The following is a 16,022-nucleotide window of genomic DNA, read 5'->3' on the forward strand; positions in this document are numbered from 1 at the left end:
GTGATAGATGTAAGGATTGCTAAGCTTTCTCCAAATGAGACTACAGGTCCACTTCACAGTAACCTCCAGCCAAAGATCCAGCCAAGTCACTTCCAGGTTCCTACCCCGCAGACACTGTGTGAGGTGATAAATATTCTTAGCTTTAACCACCAAGCTTTGAGATAATTTGTTACAATGTGATAAACAAGTATTTATTATAGCATTCTATTAATCAGCTTTCTTTCCATATTAAATTTGCTCTAATTTTTATTTTGAGGTTGGGAATGGGATTGCTAACTGTACTGAGTTTGATGTTCTGAGGGGAAAAAAAACCATCCTAACATTTTTGTTGTTTGTTTGTTTGTTTGGTGGAGAATTCCAAAATCAACTTTAGAAAGCTACCATACCCACTAAGTTTCTGTGATATGTGTACATTTATTTTTTTAAATCTTGGGGAAATTCCTAATAATGAAAACTGTGTATATAATAAAAAGTATCTAGTAGATAGTAGCCATGACAGTAGGCCTAGATGCCAAGAATTCCATGTGTTTGGATATCTTACGTAATTCACTCAGTTTCTCGCTGACCCACCTGAACCCCGCCATCTGCTGAGCCCCTGTTATGGCCAGGCACAGGAAATAAGGTGTACCTCGTCAACTAGTGCTACTCTTGCCCTCCCAAACTTGTCTAACAGGGCAGACAAGCCAACAGCCATTCTGATAGCCAGCAATAAGTGACGGAAATAGCAGCTGGCCCTGGGCACTGTTAGCACCAAGGAGAGGCCCAGAAGGGTGACAGAAGGTTCTCCTTGAAGCCCTTTGGAAGGATAAGTAGGATTTAGTCAAATCTAAGAGAGCTTGGTGGAAGTATTTCAAGTAGGAGGCAAACGTGTCAATGCACAGAGGAGAAAAGGACTTCAAAACTTTGGGGGCACTCAAAGTTGCCCATTGAGGTTGTAAGGGAACAGCAGGGGGTACAGCAGGAAGGTACGAAGCTGGGAATCCTCCGAGACAGATCTTCCCAGGGCAGCTGAGCCCACGAAGAGTCCACATTTGTTTCTAGCCGACACGTTACATTCGAATCACCTGAAGCAGGAAATGATAGGTTCCCACTGGCACTGGAGATTACCCAGTCCAATAAGCATCTCAGGTCAGTGTTTGCAAAACTTCTTTTAATACGTGGACCATTTTAAGGGGAGAGCAAAACACATCTTGACTAGCACTAGTCTGAAAAATGAAAATTGAAAACCGGTGAAGTTTAAACCTGGTAACATTAATTTAAGGTGTGGTATGATGTTGCTTGCTGGGCTAAGGCTTTGCTTCCAAAGTGAATATGAGCCCACCTGCTGCTCAGAGGGCAGACTGTCTTCACACTGTGTGCCACAGGGTTACTTGGCTCATCCGCTATTTTTTTCCCATTTAAACTGCTGTAACAATCTAATGTATATGGTCTATTTGTTGTCATTTGACCTTCAGTCAAGATTCTGGGAGTCTTAGGTCCATGGGATAGTTAGGATGGGATTCAGGTAAAGTGGCAGAAAGCCAGCCAACACAATTACGCAGAGCAGATGCTTATGACTAGCTCATCAAGGCCTGGAAGGATGGCACTGGCCTGGTATAGGCCACACTGTGCCAGGCACTCCGGCTTCTCCCGTGCTTTCTTACCACTTTGCCTAAACTGGACCCCCACGAGTTGTCTAAATATCTTGTGAAAGAAAAAGGCCACAGTTTGCAGAAGCATGAGTCTGTGTTCCACAGGGCAATGGAAATGCTTTTTTTTTTTTTAAGCATCCTTTCTCTTTGTAAGGACATTCTATAGAGACCACAATCACACTTTTGCTTATTTTTTAATGTTTCTTTTGAGGCAAGTTTTCATGTAGCCTAGGCTGACAACAAACCTCTCAATTCTCCTGCCTTGTAGCATTTGAACCACACATGTCACAATACCCCACAAGCCACATGTATGTATCCCCCTGGCCACATTAAGCTGCAAGAGATTCTGAGAAATGGAGGCTTCATCCTAAGAAAATCAAAGTCAAAGTACAGGCAGATTACTTATTCCGTTTTATTTTGTTTTTTCTCATTAGAGCACACAACACACACACACACACACACACACACACACACACACACACACACACACACACACACACCAAAATACTGTTGCTATGTCATAAACATAGAGTGAACAGGGACGTTGAACGCGGTGGTTCGGGACACTCTCATTTTAACTGTTTTAGATGAGCGTCTAAGAGCGTGAAATAAAACTGCGGACTTTTTCACTGAATCGAGGGAGCCATGAAAAACAGTCTCCGGTTCAAGCAAACCTGCAGAGGTGCGCACACAGCACGCTCAGACTTGGAAACCAATGACAGAAAGAGTTGATTCATCGTGCACCTTCTAAGCACGCTCACGGTAAGAATAACAGTCGTTCTCGGTATAAGAGAGACTATGCTAAAATCTTAGAAAGTCTCCTCGGCGATAGAGTCAGCAGAAAACAAAGTTTGACGAGTTCTTTGGGGGTAGAGCAGAAGGAAAGGAGAGAAAACATTGGAAAGTCTGACTTAAACAGTCTGAGAAGTCCGGTTTCAGAAAGGCAATGCCGGCAGGACGGTCTGGCAGCGCCTAAGTAGGAAACCAGAGCACAGACTGCAGTAAGTACTGAGACCGCCAAGGAAAGCTCTGACGAGGGAACCCTGAACTCAGGGCCTGAGCTAAGCGCAGAAGGAGCGAGGCTTGATTACTTTCCGTTACCAGGTGAGGACCTTGGGGCGGGTCTTAGGGGTGCCTTAGGGGTGTTTTGCTGTTTACTGGCCGGTAGGTGAACACAGGGAGAGCTACTGGTCCTCACCAACTCCTCCCACTCCTTGCTCACCTACAGATTTTTTTTTGTTTGTTTCATTTTAGTCTTAAGCCACACATTGTTCTACACTCTAGAGGTAGAGTTGAAAGGAATAAACGTGATCGATGCCCTGTTTTTACTAACCCTTTAGAGATGGAGAAAAATGCACGAGGCCATAAAGATTGGATTATCAGTTGCACTAAATTGGGCTGCAAATTGTGACAAAGCGAATGAAGGGGAAAGCAGAGTGTGACATATGAGATTTTAAAGGGATTTGTATGTAATGTTGGAGGAAAAGGGTTTCATTTTAGACTTCTTAATAAGCCTGCTATGCCCCCGTAGAAAGGTAGCTGCAGTTCAGTTGTACAAAGAGAAAGGTTTGCTGGCATTGCAGCTAAGGATTTGGAGTCCGTCCGCATAGAATTGTTAGCTACGGCCATGCGCCTCCATTATCGCACAAAGAGAAAATGTGTAAAGTCACCAAATTGCTAATTATGTCAGAGTGCTCTTTGAGGCCGACTCTCAAGGCGTTGACACTGATTAATTTTATTTCAAAAAAAAAAATCTGTTACATTTTAACATCAGGGCAGGATTTAAAATTTTTCAAGTAATTTTCTTTAGATCATAATATTAATAACCTCAGAAATTGTCCCTAATGGGGTCCTGTGTGCTTTCAGAAGTTCTAATTCGGAAAGTGTGTGAGACAGAGGTCAGGGCTGGGCTACATGCCCACTGACCACTGCATGGTACAATGGCTGCCCGCTTCAAAGGTGAGCGTTAGCACAGTCTGTAGTCTGCAGGCTGACCAATTTGCATCTTTCATCTAGTTTTCTTCTCTATGAAATGGTAATGAGCTATGCATGTGTACAGTAGGGGGTGGAGCGGGGAGAGCATGAAGCTTGCAGTACGTTGTGTGTGACTGCAGAAAAGGATGGGGCTTCTGGAAGCAGGAGTCTTGTTTTTGTTACCCTGAGGATCGCGGGTGGGTTGTAGCAGTCATTAACCACTCGTGAAAAGCAATGGGATCTTCTGGGGTAGGAGGATCACTAGTGAAGGCACGCTCCAAGGCACTGCTGTTTCTGTCAGCTCTGCAAGAAAGAGTCACTTTTCCCCTGTGTCTGACTGCAAGAGCAAGGGAAGAAGAAAAGGTCTGGAAACGCACGCATGCGAGCGCACGCGAGCATACGCGTCCGTGCACATGCAAACACACATACACAGGTGCACACAGTCAAACAATTTAAGATACAATCTCTGCATAGAAACTCAAAATTCTGGAATTATCCAAAATCCTATTGTTTCTATGCCTACTGATACCTGATAATACTAAGAAATCTGATCACCATTTACAATGACTAATATTTTTATTTTATTGCATCATTTTAATATGAGAGTGATTTTAATTTTCTAAATTACTTGGGTTCGTTTGGTAAGTTGAAATAACAGTTCCAACTCGTGTTTACTTTTACACCTACTATTGAAGTATTTCAAGCTTAAGCATATCAATGCTATCATAATTTTTAAATAAGTAGTGTAAATGTGTTAGGTTATAACAGAAAGCTATGGGGCAAACAAACGAACAAACAAATAGACCTCACTAAAGAACACATTTTTAACTGACTCACAGAAGTGTTACGTGAGGAAGAGTCTGAGTTGTGGGCCCTCCCTGTTTTAACACAGGAGTTATATGGTATACAAATCTGTCTGTTGTTAAAATGACATTTGCAGCATCAACTGAGCGTAGTTGGTTATGAATTACGTTAGCGTCAGGTGTGGTGGTGAACAGCCTGTGATCCCAGCATTCCAAGAGTGAGACCAGAAGATCAAACAAGCAAAGGCAGCCTGGGCTACAGAGGGAAACCTTGCCTCCAACAAACAAACAGACATTAAAGGAAGTAGAAAGTTGGCTAGGTTGGGTCTGGAGAGATGGCTCAGTTCTCGCAGAGGACCCTAGCTTGGATCCCAGCACCCAGGCCGCTTGCTCCCAGCCATCTGTAACTCTCGCTCCAGGGGATCCTATGCCTCTAGACCCTCACCCCAGGACAGCTGCACGCATACACATGTAAACAATGGAAAATGAACTTTTTAAAAACTTTTTACCAAAATTGCTTTATTATAAGAAAAGTTGTACAAGTGCAGCAGGGAATGTTAGAGACTGAGCAGAGCCAGTAAGTATTCCGTGTCTTTCATTGATGGCTTTTTTCTCACAGACTTCCTACTAGCCACAGGGAAGACGCTTCTGGGTTCACACAAGACTCACTCCTTTAAGATAAAGCCAAAGATCAGCTTCATTTCTGATGTGATGGTGACGAAACAAGTGTTTTTTATAGAGCCCTTGTAAGTCTTTACGGTGTTTTCCCATCCGTTTCTTACCTTCTTCGGCACCTTCCTTGGAACAGGAAAAGTGGGCCAGACTGTACCATGTTTTCATGCTGTGTTGTGTCCTTTGACTGAACTGATGGAAACCCATTCTTCAGCGTTAATAGCCGTGGACCAGCTCTGTGACATAGACGTGACTATCTTCATGAGTTGCTTGCTTTTACTTCTAGCCGTTGCCTCTTTGAGTCCTTATTTCCTTGATGAAGATCACAGTGGAACCTAGGTGCTGTGGATAATAATGTACTATAGATACCTTCTTCGTGGTTTCCACCCACCCGATCGGCTTTTACGGCAGCGTTTGATAGGTGATGTTTATCATGTGAAGAGAGTTCTAAATGTTTTTTCAACAAATGTCAGAGTTTTGTTTCCCATACACAGTCTTTAATCCCCTCAAAGCTTAGTTTTGCACAGAAGGTGATGGCGGAATCTCATATTGTCCCCAGGTGTGTAATATGGCCATGCTCTGAAATGTTCCTGCTCAGCCAAGGTGTCTGGCTGGCTGCTGTGCTTGGGGGCTGAGCCTGTTTACTGAATGGGATTCGGATGTATTTACTAAAGTCTGACTTCCTCCACCGGCTTGAAGAGCTAGCTTGTTCTCTTTTACTCTGTTTATGTCAAACACTTCCTACACTGGCACCGCGCTGACTTGATGTAGCTTTCTGTCTTCATAGTTGCTAGAACTCAATTTTTTCCCACTTTGCTCCTCTTCACAATTGTTTGGCTACTTTTAGCCTATTCCCTTTCTAGATGTGTCTTACAGCTCATGCGTCAAGCTGCATGCCAGGCTTGCCAGGATTTTGTTGGAACTGCAAAAAAAAAATTTATAGGATAATTTGCTGTGAGTTGATATTTGATACTATTGAATCTATAATTCATACATATGGTAACACTGCTTTTTTTTTTAGATCGTATTTGTTATTTCTAAACTAAGTAACATTTCCATAAATGTCTTGCACATGGTTTGTTTATTTATTTCTAATATTGCTTTCAATTCTTTCATATATTTTAGAATTGTTAAATTGTAGCTTTTGATTCATAGGAGAATGTACCATTGATAATTTTGATTATTCTATACTCAACTCCAATAATTTGGCTGAAAAGCTAATAGTTAAATTAAACACTTGCACAATGTTTATTTTTACACATAGAGGCACAATCTCCATAATTACTTAGAGACCACAACGTGCCACTACTATTATTGTTATTTTATATGTGAAGGCTGAGATGCAGCAAATAGTTTTAAGCAAACTTGCCCAGATCAAACAAGGAGAGTCAGTATTTGAAGCCAAACTAGCTGGCTGTGTGCTCTGCAGAGGGGTCTGGCCATTTTCATGTCAATAGTGGCCTATGAATAATGATCGTGTTTACTGTCCCTTTCTTAGCTCTGTACCCTGTGCTGCTTTTGTCCATACTGCTATATTGTCCAACTCAACACAGAACACAGGCCACAGTGGGGCGTCACGCTGTCCTGCTTCTGATTTTAAGTGGGCCAAGATTTAACTATATTTCAATTGTCAAAAAACAAAACAAAACAAAACAAAACACCTGTGGGAAGTCAGGCACTCAGGGTTCTCACCACTGCACACATGCGGGGACCAGTCTCTCTGTACCTGAGAGCTGGGATGGGCAGGCTCAGTAGCACTCGGCATAAACTTTAGAGATGGTGTTTTTCATCTGGGTTGATGGATTGCAAAGCTGGCGTTCTTACCCACAGTTTATCCGGTATGCAGTTGCTGCACACATGAGTACATGTGTTTAAAAGTACCATAATTCATGTTCCATCAGAACTGCTTTTACTTAAAAAAAATGGCTGAGTCGGGTTTTGTTGTTTTTTGTTTGTTTGTTTGTTTGTTTGTTTGTTTTTTGACTGACCCTGTATTAATTACTGTTCTATTGCAGAGAAGAGACCCAATGACCAACGTTAGCCCATGATCAGCAAGGGCAGAGACACGGTGGCAGGCAGGCCTGGCGCTGGAGCAGCAGCTGAGAGCTTACATCCTCATCTGTAGGGAGCAGGCTCTGGGCCTGGAGCCAGGGCTGCATCTCCTCCAACAAGGCCACACCTCCTAATCCTTCCGAAATGGTCCCACTAACTGGGGACGAAGTATTCAAACACGCAAGCCTATAGGTGCCATCTCACTCAAGCCACCGCAGACCCTAACCGTTTATACTGTTAATAAAAGTAAGATTGCTGAGAGCACAGCTGGGGTGAGTGGCACAGAGCAGGTCTTTGTACGTATATTTCATCTATCTCGGAAGCCCCTTGGGGTGCCTAGGAACACCGTGGTGCCTGTAACAGTATAAAGAAAGATGGTAAATCATTCCACAGTATACAAATTGCTTTATCTCATCTGCTAAGAACTGACGATTACGGACTCTTCCGTTTACACACATACCTCAGCACTTACCTGGGCTTTGGGTGGGTCAGGGGCCACTCAGTCCAGGACGGCTCATGTCAGTCACAAAGACTGTTTCGTAATGTCTTTGTCCTCAGGACAAACGATCCTCCAGCTCCCTGGCAGCAGACCTTTAGAAGAGGAGAAACTCTTCCTTACATTACAGTACATTTTTAGTCATAAATAAATTACATTTTTATGTTCTGGTGACAGTGCACCTAAGGAACTAGCTGCTGGCTGAGGAATGCCTGCACATTTGTTTAGAGACTTTCAACTGGTTGTTCTGCACTAGCAGGCTGGGTGTCACCTTTACACTAGGGATATCAGAGAATCTTTCATCATAAATTTGGAGTTTTCCCACACAGTTTAAAGTTTCTTTTTCTGGAAGAGGGTCTTCTGTAAAAGACATCGCATGGTAAAAATAATCATTCATCAAAATGCTTAATTGAGTTGACTCCTCTTTTCTGGTAGTTAAAGGCACATTCTTCTAAAATCTTCACATCTTAGAACAAGTTACAACTTTAATATATAAGTCAGAATTCTAACAAAGAAAATAACCTTACTAAAATTTAAAATAAGCATAATGGCAAATAAGAATATAAAAAAACATAGACAAAGGCGACAATGCTGAATAATCGCCCTGAAGAAACACAGATCCTGATGAATGTTATCTATATGGCAAATGAGAACTTGGAAAAGTTGTTAAGTTATGGATCTTGAAATCAGGAGATATCCTAAATTATCCGAGTGGACTCTGCTGGTGCCTCAGATATCTTTGGAAGAGAGAGGTAGAGGTCAAGCTCTGCAGGAACAAGCCACAGCACTGTCTCTCGGAGAGATGTGAAGATGCTATGCTCTTAGATTTGGATGAGAAGGAAGGGGCCACGGGTCTTGGAGGGCCAGGCTGCATCTAACCTAACCCCAACCCTGACTTCATCCTATGGAACTGATTTCAGCCAGAACATCTGTAAAGGAATATGCTTGTTGCTTTAAGACACATTATGTATGGTGATTTGTTATGGCAGCTATACAAAACTCATAACCCATGTTTAGTTAATTGTAAGAAAAGATAAGAGGAGTCAAATGTTGAAGCAAAAGTGGTGCATGCCTTTAATCCAGGAATTGGGAAACTGAGGGCGGAGGACTGCATGTCTGATAACAGCTAGCATGACCATTGACTCAAAAAAATTAGCACAGAATGAAGTTTCAATCCCCCGGGAACATCACATTAGAAATTTATAAGCTGAGGATTTTGTTGTTGATTTTATACCAATCTCCCTCTTTCTAGGGGCCTCCAAAGCTCATGTACTGGAATTGGTCTAACGCACGGAAGCTCATACATGTCTGGCAGCATGGTGAAAGCAGTCCTAAATGCTTTTTACCAGTCCTTGGATAAAGTCAAGACAATAAATATAGTATAATTTGTTTTCTCAAAATTAATTTTAGTTTCTTCTTCTATGCTAGGTTTGTATTATCTTTCCTGTGAATATAATCTGTTAATTCTTTTCCCTTCAATTTTAAATAGTAATTATTAAAATAAGGCAGGAAATCCCACAGCTGGCATTTAGCACTAACATACTGTTTGGAAATTCCATGGGTCCATGAAATTCTTGAGCCAAGCTCACAAACCACTTAAGCATACCAACCATGAAACCCAACTGTGTTGTCTATTTACTGCTATTGTACCACACTACCACACATTTAGGGTGATGAATTATCCAGTCATTCTGCAGTCTAGTAGTCTGATGTGGGTCTTTCTGAAGGACTAGCTTCTCTCTGGTACCTCTAAGGAGAAAGTCTCTCCTTGCCCTTTCCAGCTTCAGTCTCGCTGGTCTGTGGCCCAATAGCAAACCAGAGTTCCACTCACACTGAGTCTCCTCCTCCATCCTGACTCCACGACTCTGACATGCTCCATTGTGATTAGTTGGTCCTACCTTGGGAATCAGGATCCTCTCTCTATTTGAAGATCATTTATTTTCCCTAATGCCACCGAGAGCCTTAATTTCTCTTTGTGGTGCAGCCTAAAATGTTCACATTTTCCAAAGAGTAGAACATCAACATCTGTGGGGGACAAGAGGTCTGTATCATGCTCCATCGCATTCGTAGACATGTCTCTGAAGGCACAGGATGCAGAACTATTAGAGGTAAAGTGTTTTTGTTTTCATTATTTCCTTACAATGAATTATGGTCATTCCAGTGCTGAGCAAATGAAGTTTGTCCACTGGGAAAGTTTTTGAAACACATTGTCAAACTTACACACACACACACACACACACACACACACACACACACACTATCAAGCCATCATTGTCCATTCAACTATTACCTTTCCTTACTCTTCTTTATATTCAAAGGCAAAGTGAAAACAGCCAAGCACTAAGCACTCCTTAAAAAAGGACTCAGCAAAGTCCCTGCCCATTGATGAACTCAGAGTTACCAAGACACACATTACTTTCACAATATGTTATGCTAAGTACTTTAAATGGTTATCTTCCTACATAGCTCTTGTCTTCTGACTCCATTACGACAACTGCTTTATTTTATTTTTATTATGTGCTTATCCTAAGATTTATCTCTCCTCCTAAGATTTAGGGGTGACCATTTATTATTATGGCACCTTCAATCGAGGACTCTAAAGTCAAACCACCCAAGTTTACAATCAGCCCCAGTTTTTAGTGTCCTGAACTGTAACCTGATGACAGCTGTGTTAGTTACCTTCTAAGGCTAACTGAGAGTCATAAGGAGAGCTGAGAATAGCGTTTGATATATAGTGAGCACCTAGTAATCAGTGGCTATAAATACTTTCTAAATCTATTATTATATCATTGTGCCTAAAACACTGACTAATAGGCCAATATTTAAATATTTAAGTAAATCAATAATTTTTGCATCCTTTGATAGTTATGTTCAAAATTCAGGTAAGAATGAGTAACCTTCATTAACCTCAAATTTTCATTTTGTCACTACAGAAGCTTAAAACTTTGATTCTAAAACTCTACCAGTATTTTATGAGCCTACATATGATGACTAAACAAAAGACTGAACAGAAGCATAAAATCCAAGATGCTGTTCTAGAATTGCATCCCGATTTTGTGATCCAGAGTGGAGGGAAAAATCGCTGCCAATTGTGTTTGGTTACGTGAATTATGTTCTTAATTAAACTAACGTGGGCTTGGGTTTTTATCACACATGACAACAGGATAAAGAGCAACAGATGACTTCACACAGTCCAGGGCGGGAGCTGCATCAGAAGCGGTGCCTGGCTGAGAGTGATTTAAGATACCATCGATTAGAAGGTCCATTTTGATCTCAGAGGTGTTAGAACTCGCAGGTTAGAATCAATGGATGATATATGCCAGCACTAGGGAGACTAGGCGAACACGGCCGTTTGGGGCTCTTACCCTTCGGCGGCTGACGCAACGGGCTGCAATGGGAGAGGACTGGGGTTTCTTCTGAAACACATATTGCCCGCGTCTCAGGTCTGGTGCGCAGGACACGGTTGCTCAGTTACCTAATGAGCTTGGCGGCTTAAGCGCTCAGCTCCACAGCCTTGACAGTAACCCATGCAGAAACTCACTCTCCTCGTCACTCTATGCCAAAGGTTAAGATTATGTGAGGGTTTTCTGTAGCACTTGGCAGTGTCAACCTCATACATTCTACAAGCAAACGAATACTGTTTGAGCAAATTAAAAAAAAACACCTAGCACTCCTTCAGTGCCGACTACGTCCAAGCACTATTGTAAGGGCTTTCTCAAAACTTCCCCCATTTAATCTCCCACAAGCAACGACTTTACATAGACGGTTGCATCAATTACCTTGCCTGCTGGTGTGACAAATACCTGAAAGCTTGAGAGAACCGTGTATTTTGGCTCATGGTTTAAATGTGGGTCTATAGTTGATCAGGCAGGAAGCGACAGTCAAAGGAGCATGAAGCATCTGGTCACATTGCCTCTGCAGTCAGGACTCAGGGTACAAAGGACATTCGAAGTCAGCAGTTTCCTCCTGGCCCCCACCCCCTTTTTTTCTTATTCTTTTTCTTTCTTTCTTTCTTTCTTTCTTTCTTTCTTTCTTTCTTTCTTTCTTTCTTTCTTTCTTTCTTTCTAGACAGGGTTTCTCTGTGTAGCCTTTACTGACCCAGATTCGATTTGTAGACCAGGCTGGCCTGGAACTCACAGAGATCCGTCTGCCTCTGCCTCCTCTCTCTTCTCCCCGTTTTTTAAATTTAATCTGGGATCCCTGTCCAGGGACTGTTGCTGCCCGTTTTCAGGGTGGGTCTTCCCTCTTCAGTTAAGAGTCTTTGGAAATGCTCGCCCGGATGTGTCCACAGGTGTGTCTGGTGGGTCATTCCAAATCCAGCCACAGTGACAATGAAGAGTAACCATTGCAAAGATCTGACGAGGATAGAAGTCCCTGGGCTAGGTAACTAGGCTCCAGGAGCCGTGGCTCTGCAAGGCCAAGCCTGTTTTAAAGCCTGGTGTATCTGACTCTAATTACTGGACTGGATTCACATCTATATAATTATCAAGCCAACAAATATCTGCTTCCAGTCACCTGAAAGTAAGTCAGAGGGAATTTTTTTTTATTGATTAAATTTGTTCTTTGACAGTTCCGTCCACGTGTATGGCACCTTCTGTTCGCTCTCACTGCCCCCTCCATCACCTTCTTTTGTGTCCCCTCCCGTCCCTGCTTTCCCTCACTCCCTTCTCACAGGTCACTTTCCCACATTCATGAGTTTTGTTTTGCTTGGTTGGTGATTCTCCTCTGAGGAGATTTGTGCGTGTGAGTGTGTATGCTATAGTATTCTTACTATATAATTTTCATGAAGGAAATACACTTTGTTAAAATGAGCATAATTTGAAGAGTACTAGCGTCAAATATAGATACAGCATTTTTTTTCTCTAAATGGATAAAAACAGCTTCAGATTGGAGGCCTGTATGTAACCCCCCATTACCACTTGAAAATTATCCATTCTGTATTATAACTAAACAGCATATGCATGTATTAAAAACAGTATTTTTTTTTAAAAAAGGCCCATGAAGTAAAAATAGTTGTTGAGATAGCTATGCAAATTTAAAGTAATTATTATAGATTGAAATATTTGGGTTGACTCACTGGACTATTTCAGCATTAATAAACATATACTTATGTAATCTAGAAATATGCTCTTCTATAATAGATAAAGTTGAAGTCATGATTTTTGAATGCTTCATGGAAAACAGCCCAGCAATCTCTATACACACCATCAGTCTCCGGCAACTTGAACCACCTCTAACATTCTCTCTTAATCTAGTCCATGGACAGTCTGTTCTCACTGCTCTTCCCTTCAGTGACTGCTGGCACCTCTACCAGGAAGTTGGAAAAAGCAGCCATCCTCAAACTCGACCATCTTATTGAATCTTTTAAAGCTGGAAGAGCTTTAAAAAGGAAACACCAAACTGACTCCTGGCCAGCTCTCCCCACAGCTTACGATTTCAGAGAGGTCAACCGTGGCCTGGGCATCAGGACTGTTTTAAAAGCTCCCAAATCATCGCCAGATGCTTGTCCTGTGCAGGCTAAGCTGAGAAGAATTGACTAAAGAGCTCGATAATAGAAAACACACCTGCGAGTTTGAAAAGGAAGGCTGACGCAAATAGCTTAGCAGTAGTACTTCTGAAGTAGCTACAGATTTTGATCTATGCATGCTATCTGTTCTGAAAACACCATGGAGAATGGAGACTTAGGTATGCTACTAACTACACTAGTAATTCATGAGCCTCAGATTATAACCATACCATTATCTCGTTATAACGCCATTGTTAAATTTATCGTATTTGTTTCTGGACTTCTGTAACAAATCTGCATTTGGATCTTAGCACCCAGAAACCCAGAAGTTCTACAGCTATCTTGAGGGAGGGGAGTAGAAGTGAGCAGTAACAAGGTTTGAAATTTATAACTTGCCATCTTGGGCAGTTATCCCAGCCAACTCTGTTAAAAGACAATTTGACACACTAATACAACTTCTGCCAAAATAATCCTTTGCGGAGCCAAAGTAACTTTAGGTATGATAAACTGTCTGCAATATATGAACTTATGAAAAAAAACAACTGTAACAGGCTATCTGAATTTCTAACATTACTGTTTGCTGGAAGAACACCCACAAAAGAAAGCAAGACTCTCTACAGCAAGTGGAAGTGATATATCTAGGTCTCCAAATAATAATAATAATTTATGTCCATCAAAATTTAGTAATTGCTGAAGATGATGCTCCAACATTATAGAGAGGTTTGGGTTCAGGCAGTAAACTGTCTCTGTCTGTCATGTTTTCATTTTGGAAGCTGCTAACTTGCATTTCCTGTTTACTCAGGTAATTAAGTTTTATTCCTTCTCTGTTTCTGATGGGGTTGAACCCAGACAGTTATGTCTTACAATTAAACTTAGCTGGTTAAGGGTTAAGATGCTTTTAGATCTAGATAGATGTTTTAAGTTAATAGAGATTAGATATGATAGATATTGATTTTCATTCAGAATTTTAGACTCAACAAGATAGGAAAGATGTTTACTTCAAATGTGTCAAATACAAAGCCAAATCACTCTGAATGTAACATTTATATAATTCCTGATTGTTTTGTAGTTCTTCCTGTTGTATGTAATTTATTTTATTTATGTGTAATAATATAAATGTATATGTTAAAACAAACAAACATAATTTAAAAATGGAAAAAAGGAAAAAATTTGGTAATTAAAATAATCCCCACAATAAAATTTTGTATTTGGTTTCTATGGTGATTTAAAATCACCTTCGGTTCTTGGTAATGTTCTTTGTTAAACAAATGTTTTTAGAGCTCAATCAGTGTGCTAAAAGGTAATTTAAAAGACAGTTCAGAATTGATTGACACGAAGGGTTCCTGATGGCGACAGTCATGACAGAGAAGGGAAGCTAGGCCATGACGTTTACATCCAGCACTATAGCTGTTTCTAAGTAGCATATTTACCTCTGCCTCCGACTCTACATCATCACCCATCAATGCCCCACTTTAAACAGCTCCTTAATGTTATGTCTTCTAAATAGACAATTGGCAACTGCAAGAGCAAACACTGTATAAGAGGAAAATATGACCTCTTAAGAGGAAAGTGTCATCTACTGGGACTTGATAGCAGTGAATGAATATTCATTCAAATAAACATCTGCTACTTCCACAAGCCACAGCAGTAAATCAGTTTTAAGGAGCTGAACAGAGATGAATATCATATCCCCTTCCCTCACCTCAAATCAATCTCTGTACAACGGCATCATTTGGCTTAGGTTTTACATCACACATAAGATACTGAAACACACTGTAGTCACATGACTCAGGCTCTAGAGCTCCTGGTGTCAATCTCTTTTCCTGACTTTAGTTGTATAGTATTCACAATAGTCACTTATATATTTATGAAGTTATATGGCTGTGAACGTTGCAATGCTGATCAGCCACTGTAGCACCTCTAACAAACACATGCCTGCTCTTGTAACATTATCTGTGTACATACACACACATGCACATGCATACAAGTACATCTTACACATGCAGATGTGTCTAAGAAAGTAGACTGAGATCTAGTCATCAATCCGAACAGTATTTGTACTACACTGCGCATGGGTTGCATAATGATGTTGGGGACTTCCTGCACCCAACGCCTTCAAGGACTATTACTCTTATGTGGTCACATAGTTCAATTCGCAAGCAGTGTTTTAGTTTTCTTTACACAGAGTAAGAAACTTCAGTATTCTATAAACAGTTTCTCAGTCCATATCAGGTATACATGAACTTCCTGCTCCCTTTATGAAATGTTATTAAGATGTTCCCAAATATGATTTGGGGGATTGCCTTAAAGCATTAAAGAAACTTTTAAATTCAGCAATAAATGCTCTGTATTTAACCTTTGGCCCTGTCTTCTAATATTCAATTTGTACAATAAACACTTTGTAATCAACACAGGGGGACTTTTTTTTTTCTGTTAAAAGTCATTGACCCTCATGTACCTCCCCAGAAAGTCATGTTTTTGAAGTAACTTCAGCTGTTCTCTCTTCATGGCAGTGGAGAACAGAGCAGTATGATTTGTACATCTCACTTAACAAACAGAATGATTTGCAATTTAGGTCAACCTTATCACAGGCTAAAGGGAGGTGGAGACAAAGAAATGGCATAAAAGAGCAAATTGCAGAAGCATTGGTAGAAAATGTGTCCAGGACTGCAGTCATTTCTGATGTTTTTCAAGAGCTTACTTACACATTTCTTTCTCATTGAACGGTATTTATTGAACTCACAATACAAAGACCATCCAAAAGCAACTCCCTCCCTTAGGCTCCTGAAGACACAGCATTTCACTCTCTCCACCAGCATCTCCAGGGGATCCTGGAGTGGTTGACCTTTTATTGTTAATTATGAGGCCAAGAACACTATTGAGTGTTT

At 41.0% G+C, this 16,022-nt stretch overlaps 1 long non-coding RNA gene across 1 annotated transcript; it reads left to right on the plus strand.

Moving 5' to 3' along the window:
• The first annotated feature begins 2,421 nt into the window (after positions 1–2,421).
• LOC311607231 lies at positions 2,422–8,632 on the plus strand. The gene is made up of 3 exons (XR_014782562.1): positions 2,422–2,735; positions 5,028–5,154; positions 7,096–8,632. It is a non-coding gene; the product is annotated as an uncharacterized lncRNA (long non-coding RNA).
• Positions 8,633–16,022: the final 7,390 nt, after the last annotated feature.

This window comes from Acomys minous, assembly GCF_964271855.1.
Source record: "Acomys minous genome assembly, chromosome: 10".
Classification (NCBI taxonomy): domain Eukaryota; kingdom Metazoa; phylum Chordata; class Mammalia; order Rodentia; family Muridae; genus Acomys; species Acomys minous.